Source organism: Erinaceus europaeus, unplaced genomic scaffold (genome assembly GCF_950295315.1).
Source record: "Erinaceus europaeus unplaced genomic scaffold, mEriEur2.1 scaffold_626, whole genome shotgun sequence".
In the NCBI taxonomy this organism is placed as follows: Eukaryota; Metazoa; Chordata; class Mammalia; order Eulipotyphla; family Erinaceidae; genus Erinaceus; species Erinaceus europaeus.
In genome coordinates this window covers 37,130-47,346 of record NW_026648015.1, presented here as the reverse complement: position 1 = coordinate 47,346, position 10,217 = coordinate 37,130, and positions in this window count along the sequence as shown.

The window sequence follows — 10,217 nt, the reverse complement described above, 5'->3', positions numbered from 1 at the left end:
AGAATTTTAGATACTTCTGCTTTATTCTAAGGAATCTGAGGATCAACAGAATTGCTGTGACTTGAACTGCAGCTCTTTCCCATCTACATTTTTTCCCTCTTTATTTTCATGGAGGTTAAGGGAGCCTTCCTGTGGTTATCAAAGAAAGAACATGCAGAGAAAAAGTCAATCGACTGTGAGAGATGGTTAGGTGTTCTCTTCAAAAGAACACGAATAGAACAACTGTTTAGTACAAACATTCTTTTTATAAATTGTTATCTGTGACCACCTGTGGCCAGTAGTTTTGTATTCTTTAGGTCAGCTCCCTGCAGTGCCTTCCAATCCTCCAGCAGAGACCCTCATACTCCCTTCCTCCTTTCCTCCTTTAGACAATGGAGAGATTGTGAGCTCTGAAGCCCAGCCCAGAGGTGGGGAGTCAGTTCTGCTTCAGATATAAAAGATGGGAGAAGGCTGAGGGGGACATGCTGCTGCCTGAAGGCCACTGTTGGTGGCACACCCTTTTGCAAAAGAATAAATAAATGCCTTGCTTCAATTCCTATTTTTTGCCTTGACAACTATTTTTAATTGGACATCATTTCCAACTAGGAACCCAGGGATGCTGATGGCTCACCCCACTCCTGCCACCTAACAACATCCCATTTTTTCTCTCTCTGAATTTAAAGTCGACTGAGAAATTGAGAGGAAGGGGAGAGACAGAGATGTGGAGAGAAAGAGACCCCCACCGACCTGCCTCACCTCTCCTCCCCATGCAGGTGGGGAACCACCAGGGCTCCAACCCTGGTCCTTGTGCAGGGAAGTCTGGGGACTCCAGCAGGTTCCTCACAGCCCAGCAGCCCAGCACAGGTGTTCAGATAATTTTTCCAGGAAGGGGTTGGAGCAGTGCAAGAAATGGAAGGGGATACACCCATGACACAAACACGAGGGGGGGGGGGCAAAGGCAGAGCTCCAGGACCCTTCTGTCTCTGTGGCCACCTCACCAGGACAGGGAACTTGGCGCCTCAGCCTCGTAAACCTGGTGCCATGCCCAGTGAACCGTCTTTTACCTCTCTCTAGCCCCTGGGAAGGAAGCTCCCAGGAACAGATCCTGGGAACAGACTGCAGACACCCTGCCCAAAGTAACAACTATTCCAGACCAAGGGGCAGTGCAATGAGAGCAAGGCCAGCCCAGGAGGGGCCCTGCTGTGTTATGTTGCCGCCTTGTGGTCACAGTGCAGAATGCACCTTACAGCCAACCAAAGGGCTCCCATATTTCTCCCAAATTTCTCTTCACTTTCTTTACCAGACACAGATCCAGGGAGAAAAACATACAGAGAAACACCAGAACACTGTCAGCTCAAGCTCAAGGGGCGCAGGGGAACTGAAACTGGGCTCTTAAAGCCACAGGTATGACAGGCTTCAGCAGAACTCCTAAGCACAAGTTCTTCTTATTTCATTTTACTTTATTTTATTTAAAGAACTCACAAAGTTTTATACCACATTCAAATATGGGTCACACAAGGTATGTTTCTTCTTCTCCTTCTTCTTCTTTTTAACCAGGACACTGATCAGCTCTGGACTATGGAAGTCTTAGGGATTGAAAATGGGACCTTGGAGATGATATCATGGTTGGAGAAAGGACCAGAAAGCTGGATCAGCGAAGAGAGTAGCTCCCAAGTATGGGATAGGTGTATAAATATTGTTGACTGTAAACCACATAAATTTTATCTGATCTGGTGACCATATTAAGCTTTGGAGCCTATGTGACCTCTGCATCCCTATAGACCTGAGTTCACATTCTGAGGTCATGAGTAGGAATGTTCCAAGCTGCCCCAATTTCAGTATCCAACTTCCTCAGGTGGAAAATGGAGAAACATTCTCTACTCAGAGACTATTTGAAAAGATAGAGTCAGCTATTATTAATAATTTGAAACAAGGGCAACAAAAGGATAAATAAATAAAAAATAATTTGAAGGCATTCTTTAAAAAATTAACAAGTAATATATATAAATATATAAATACATATATATATATAAATATATATATATATATAATTGGGGGCCTGGCGGTAGTGCAGTGGATTAAGTGCACATGGTACAAGGCTCAAAGCCTGGCCTAAGGATCCTGATCGGAACCCCTAGCTCCTGACCTGCAGGGGGGGGGGTCATGTCAGAAGTGGTAAAGATGGACTGTAGGTGTCTCTCTCTCTTTCCCCATCTCTGTCTTCCTGTCCTCTCTCAGTTTTCTCTGTCCTATCCAACAACAATAACAACATTGTTAATAACAACAATGATAAGCAACAAAAGGGAAAATAACCTCCAGGAGCAGTGGATTATAGTGCAGGCACTGAGCCCCAGCAATAACCCCAGAGGTAAAAAAAAAATAAACATTTTTCATGTGAAATAATAGAAGACTAAAAAAAGATATGGCTTTTACCTCCCCAGAGCCCTGCTGCCTCACTTGGGAAAGACAGAAACAGGTTGGGGGTATGGACCCAACGGGCAATGCCCATGTCCAGTGGAGAAGCAATTACAGAATTCAGAACTCCTCCTTCTGCACCCCATAAAAATCTTTGCTCCAGTGGTTGGGCGGTAGCACAGCGCGTTAAGTGCACTTGGTGCAAAGCTCCAGGATTGGAGTAAGGATCCCAGTTCGAGCCCCCAGCTCTCAACTGTAGGGTGGCCACTTAACACTTGTGAGGCAGGTCTGAAGGTGTCTGTTTTTCTCTCCCCACCTCTGTCTTCCCATCCTCTCTGTATTTCTCTCTGTCCTATCCAACAAAAATAGCAATGGCAACAATAACCACAGCAGTAACAACTAGGACAAAAGAATGGAAAATAATGACCTCCAGGAGCAGTGGACTGTAGTGCAGGCACCAAGCCACAGCTGTAACCCTGGAGGAAAAAAAAAAGAAATCTTTGGTCCATTCTCCCAGAAGGATAAAGATTAGGGAACCTTCCAGTGGAGGGGAGGGTATAAGGAACTCTGGTGACTGGAATTGTATGTGATTGTGCTTCTATTATCCCACAATCTTGTTAATCATTATTAAATCACTAATTTAAAAAAAAAGATTAAAAAATCTATAAAAACACAGAAGCACACTATCTGCTAGCTACCTTCTTAGTAACTTTCTGAAGCTTTACATCCATTCTGTAGTATATTTAGAAAAGAGTTTATTCTAGCTAGCTTAACACAAATACTAAAGAAAACATGTTCTTTATACACTTGTTGCTGGAGGAACATGGCTTGGTTTTTTTTCCTATTTTTATTAGTGATGTAATAATGGGTTTAATTGTTGTTATTGTTGAGTCATATGATTTATTTATTGTCATTTGTGATCAGTCTCTTGTCAGTTTTGTGACATCCAGGTATCTTCTCCCAGTTTCCAGGTTACCTTTGTGTGTGTCTGTGTGTGTGTGTATGAACTTTTCTTTTAATGTGAAGAAGCTGTTAAATTTGATGTAGTCCCAGTAATTTAACCTTGTTTTAGTTTTGTTTACCCATAGTGTGATGAGTCTCCAAATAGAGCCTGATGTTAAATTGTGGACGTGTTTCACCAATGTTTTCTTCTCTATAATTTTTAGTCTCAGTTCCAATAACCAGATCTTTGATCCATCTTGAGTTATTTGGCATATGGTGTTAAGGGGCTGGTGCAGTTTCATTTTTCATTGACTACCCAGCATCAGCTATTGAAGAGGTCTTTTTCCCTCCCACCCCCCACTGAAAAGGTTTTAGTCCTTTATTATGTACACATGGGTTTATTTATGAAATTTAAATTTTGTTTTGTTGGTCTATAGATTGTTTTTTTCCAGTACAGTATGTAACATTAATTACTATTGCTTTGTAGCATCAATGGAAGTCAGGAATGTTATGTATGCATTGTTTGGTTTTTGCTAGACTGCTATGGTGCTGACTCCCCTCTGGACATCTTTAATAAAATATTTTCAATAAATGTGAAAACGCATACCTTGGGATTCATAGTGTGATTATTAATACATGATTGTTAGTTTCTATAATTAGTATATTTAATAAATATTAAAGTAGATTTTTAAATTAACTCATCTCTATATAATTAAATTATATGGCAAAGTTAGTAAAAATGTAAAACCAAGGTCTCTTTTGCAATCTTCTCCTTGGGCAACAGAAGATGACTTGTCATTTATAAGCCAGGTTCTAGTAGGAATGAACAGGTCTGGCTCCACTCTGAAACATTTCTTTTTAATATTTACTATGGCTTTCAATTTCCCATCGTTTCCCATCCAAGTTCAGCTCATTAGCAAATCCAGTAGCAAGTCTAGAATGAAATTTTCAAGAGAAAATGATCTTGTCTTTTACTTCCAAAAGCCTGAAGATTCTGTGAAAAGATAGAGGTATTTATTTCTTTTAGTGTAGGTGATTATTTTTCTTATGATTAATGAAGAAATAGCTACAATTCAAGGCCAGAGGGTAAGCTGTTGCCCAGGGGTTCTTTTCAACCTTTTGTTAATTAGGAAATTCCTGAGCCCAATTATTCAAGTAATGCTTTGACTACTTTCTTTTTTTATTATCTTTATTTTTAATATTTATTTATTATTCCCTTTTTGTTGCCCTTGTTTTTGTTATTGTAATTGTTGTTATTGATGCCATCTTTGTTGGATAGGACAGAGGGAAATGGAGAGAGGAGGGGAAGACAGAGAGGCAGAGAGAAAGATAGACACCTGCAGACCTGCTTCACCTCCTGTCAAGCGACTCCCCTGCAGGTGGGGAGCCAGGGGCTTGAACTGGGATCCTTACACTGGTCTTTGAGCTTTGTGCCACCTGTGCTTAATCCGTTGTGCTACCACCTGACTCGCTATTTGACTACTTTCTTTGTAAATAGATTTAGGTAAATTAGTTCTCCTCCAGGACCATATTTAAAGCTGACTCTCCATCAAAATCCAAAGGCACACACCTGTGAAAAATGGCAAAAAGGCACTGAAGTTCCAGGTTCAATCTGCCATACCACCATAAGCCACAGTTGAGCAGTGTTATGGTAAAATAAAAATAAAATAAAACAGTCTTCAGTGCATATAATTTAACTCTGATCTAAATTGCATAGAGTAGAAATAAGAAGATGTGAAGTCTAATCATTTAGTAATCACAATGGCATTTTTGGTGCAGAGGAATAGGGAGTGGTGTCAGGAAATACTAGCACCATGCAAGCACTAAGGATTGCCAACTGACTACCCTGATACACAGCGTGCTCTCTGCTGGTCTTTTAGGCTCATATTTTCTTTTTATTTTATATTTTAAATAAATATTTATTGGTTCCCTTTTGTTGCCCTTTTTGTTTTATTGTTGTCCTTATTGATGCCGTTTGTTGTTGGATAGGACAGAGTGAAATGGCGACAGAAGCAGAAGACAGAGGGGGAGAGAAAAGATAGACACCTGCAGACCTGCTTCACCTCTTTTGAAGCGACTCCCAGGATCCTTACACTGGTTCTTGTGCTTTGCGCCATGTGTGCTTAACCTGCTGTGCCACTGCCCAGTTCCCTTAGGCTTATATTCTAAGAGAACAGGTACATTGACTTGATCCACTTCAGGGATCCTGAAACACTCTAGTCAACTTTAAAAAGAGTCCAATTTTGTTTTGTGGGCTGGGTGTTGTGCAGTGGTAGAGTACAGGACTTGTGAGTATGAGATTCTAAATTAGATTCTAACACCATATGAATCAGATTAATGCACTGATCCTCTTTTCTTAAATGAATTAAAAATACAATTATTAATTAGAAATTGAGTTTATCTGTTTGTAGGAATAATTATACCCATCAAAAGTGCTAAATTGTCATATTCCTCTGTTTTAAGCTCCCTTATTTATGATAGTACATGAAAAATCAGATATTTATTAAATTGCATGCCTAAGCTAGAAATTGACTTGTGAGAATTTCCCTATAAGCTTAATGGCATTGGGTTCAGTCTTCATGGGTTAAAAAGGCAGTATGGTGAAACTAGGTATCTGCATCAGCATCTTAATGTGTTCTTACTCCTGGAAACAGCTAGAGAACTAGAAAGTTTGTGCTGCTTTCACCACCAAACCTACTCAAACCTGCCCTTTGTGTGTGTTCAGGTTTAATGTATTTCACATGCATTAACCTCTTTACATATTAGTGCCACATTGTAGTATAGTAACAACCCCTTTCTTTTTTTGTTTGTTTCTTTTTTTAATATTTATTTTTATTATTCCCTTTTGTTGCCCTTGTTGTTTTATTGTTGTAGTTATTATTGATGTTGTTGTTGGATAGGAAAGAGAGAAATGGAGAGAGAAGGAGAGAAAGATAGACACTTGCAGACCTGCTTCACCGCTTGTGAAGCTATTCCTCTGCAGGTGGGGAGCTGGGGGCTCAAGCCAGGATCCTTACACAGGTCCTTGCGCTTTGCGCCAAGTGCGCTTAACCCGCTGCGCTACTGGCCGACTCCCAACAACCCCTTTCTTTGTCTGAAAGTTATTTTATCTACAAAATCTTACTTCTTTACTTAATAACTGTCTATCCATCTAGCTGGTGTTATAAAGTAACTTGAACATGTGGAGTGTTTTATTATGTCACTTCTTTATCAGTAATGCTACTACTAAGACAAAGTAAGTGTGGATCACTTGTTTAAAATATCCCCCTGGAAGTTGGGCAGTAGCACAGAGGGTTAAGCTCAGGTGGCGCAAGGCACAAATACCAGTGTAAGGATCCTGGTTCAAGCCCTGGGCTTCCCACCTGCAGGGGAGTAGCTTCACAGGCAGTGAAGCAGGTTTGCAGGTGTCTCTTTCTCTCTCCTCCTCTCTGTCTTCCCCTCCTATCTCCATTTATATCCAGCAATGGCTACAACAATAACTATTAAAAAAAACATCTAGGGCAACAAAGGAATAAATAAATAAGTAAATAAATAAATAAAATATCCCTCTGAGCTTTCCTATAGAGGTTGCTTAGAGACAGAACAGAAGCTTTTGCCAAAGGCTACTTCTAGGTGGGATCTTCCTGGGCGGAGGTCTACCCCTAGACACCTCGGCATTATAGTGGACTAAGCTGTTTGAAGTGCTGTGTCCAGGTGTGTCATGTTCTGAAAGGGAAGGACTGTCACCTCTCAGTGTGGATAAATCTTCTCATTTTTCTTCTATTGTGATAGTAAGATTTTTTTTGGAAATATTGAGGTGAAAACATAATAAAACCGACCTATGACAAACCCACAGTTAGTATGGTGGAAGAGAAGTCACACACTCACCATTTGCAGATAGTATGATAGTATTCATAGAAAAACCTAAAGAATCCAGCAGTAAGCTCTTGGAAATTATCAAGTAATATAGTAAGATGTCAGGCTACAAAATTAACATATAAAAGTCAGTGGCATACCTCTATGGAAACACTAAATTAACAGAAGAAGAAATCAATCCCTTTTACTATAGCAGTAAGAACAATAAAATATGTAGGAATAAACCTAACAAAGGAAGTGAAAGATTTGTATACTTAAAATTATGAGTCACTATTCAAGGAAGTAGAAAAATAATAGGAAGAATTAGCATCATCAAAATGAATATGTTATCCAGGACCAAGTACAATTTATTTTTATTTTTAAAAGTTTTTTATAATCTTTATTACTGCATAGAGACAGAGAGAAATTGAGAGGGGAGGGGGATGTAGAGAGGGAGACAGAGACAGAGAGACACCCTCAGCCATGTTTCACCACCTGTGAAGCTTGCTCCCTGCAGGTGGGGGCCAGGAGCTTGAACCTGTGTCCTTGTGCACTGTAATGTGTGCTCTCAACTGGCTGTGCCATCACCCTGCTGTTCATTTTTAATACCTTGAGGAACTTCCATTTGCTTTATCTAGAGCCTGGACCAGTTTACATATCTCTGCATAAGGGATCCTTTTTTTTCATACCCTCACCAATAACTGCTGTTGCTGGTCTTTTTGATGTTGGGGATTTGGTAGTGTGATTTTACTTATTTATTAAATTTATTTTAATAAATAAGTGGAGATATGAAGAGAAAGATATGAAGAGAAAGACTGCTCAGGTCTGGCTTATGAAGGTGATAAGGAAATGAAACTTAGACCTTGAATCCTCAAAATATCAGTCTTTTTTATAACCATTATGCCCTCTCCCCTATTCAAGATTTTTAAAAACAGTAATTAAATGAAAAAAAGTGATCTATTTCTGATTTTATTTTACATGTGTTAAGGATAAGAATAATGAAGCTATAGAAATTTCCTTAGGTGATCTTAATTATTTTAAATGAAAAATATCATTTGACCTAAAAAATAATTGAGATGTAGTTGTAGTCTTACTTTGTTTGATTTATAGTACCCTTCATTCTCATTATTTGCCCGAGATAGCTCAGATTCAAAATGAAGTATCTTATGCCTTATAAGTTACATACAGACATGCACAAAAACCCACAGTTACCTATAAGATGTATGTAAATTTTCTACCATAAGAAAAATCAAAATAATTGTGGAGTTTGGGGCTGTTGGGTTGGGTTATCTTCTGCCTTATAAGTTACATACACACATGCACAAAAATCCATAGATAGCTATAAGATGTATGTGAATTTATCACCTTATGAAAAATCAAAATAATTGTGGAATTTGGGGCTGTTGGCTATTTGGCTGTTGGCCAAGACTAAAGTTGTTCAGTTTAGGAAATTTTTTCCCCCAGTGCTAAGAGAGGAGCTGCCGCTGGAGGGCACTTAGCACTTTTTTTTTATTGTTTGACAATTAAAAAAATATCAGAGTCTAGTTTCCTTGCCTTTCTTTTAAAGAGAAGACATTTTTCCCCCTCCTCCAGAGTTATTGCTGGGTTTGGTGCCTGCACCATGAATCCACCACTCCTGGAGGCCATTTTTCCCCACTTTTTTGTTGTCCTTGTTGTTGTAGCCTCATTGTGGTTATTATTATTACCATTGTTGATGTTGTTCATTGTTGGACAGGAAAGAGAGAAATGGAGAGAGGAGGGGAAGACAGAAAGGGGGACTCCCCTGCAGATGGGGAGCCGGGGGCTCGAACTGGGATCTTTATGCTGGTCCTTGCACTTTGCGCCACCTGTGCTTAACCCACTGCACCACCACCCGACCCCCAGAGAGAAGACATTTTACCAACAGTACAGATACAGTTATCTTCTCATTCAACTGCATGAGTTTGACCTCAGGTTATTTACCACTTTTGTCTCTAGTCTTTGCAGTCCATAGAACTCAGCTCTTCTAAACACCCCCCACCCCCGGGAGCCCCAGTGATTTCACCTACAGGTTATTTAGGAAACCGGAGTCTATGTATCTGCTGCTTTCTGACTTGAACTGCCTTGTCTTCAGCACTCAGATAATTAATAAAGGAATGCTGCCTCAGGTGTTACTGTGAGTCTGGTTTTGAGAGGCTTCCTTGTGCCCGTATGAATGAGATACTCTTTCTAGAGAGCTTACACAACAAGATTTCTTTCACTGCCCACGATGACATCTTTGGATTGCTCCCAAATCTTTCCTGCATCCTAAAATTGTCTATTTCTCCCACCTTGAATATATGTGGATATATATATATCCAGGGTTATTGCTGGGGCTCGGTGCCTGCGCTATGAATCCACTGCTTCTGGAAACCATTTCCCCCATTTTTGCTGCCTTTGTTGATGCCCTTGTTGTTGGTATTTTTATTGTTGCCATTGCTATTGTTGTTGCTGCTGCACAGGACAGAGAGAAATCAAGAAAGGAGGGGAAGATAGGGGGAGAGAAAGACAGATACCTGAAGACCTACTTCCCTGACTGTGAAGCAACTCCCCTATAAGTGGGGAGCTGGGGGCTTGAACTGGGGTCCTTACGCAGGTCCTTGCGTTTCATACCATGTGTGCTTAACCCACTGCACTGCTACCGCCTAGCTCTCTATTTTCTAGTTTTAAGGTCTTCCTTGCAAGTATATGGGTATGCTTACATGCTGTTTTTACAATGAGTGGTAATTTTAGGAATATACAATGTCTCATCTTAAAATGCATTTTCAATTTAAAACTCATCCCTGGAGATGATTAATACGTGTATTTATATACTATTTGCATTTATGTTTCGTTTGTCTCTTACTTTTTTTTGCCTCCAGTGTTGTTGCTGGGGCTCAGTGCCTGCACCATGGATCCACTGCTCCTGCAGGCATTTTTTCTGTTATTAGACAGGACAGAGAGAAATTGAGAATGCAGGGGGAGATAGAGAGGAAGAGAGAAAGATAGACACCTGCAGACTAGCTGATTGTGAAGTGCAGTGACCCCCC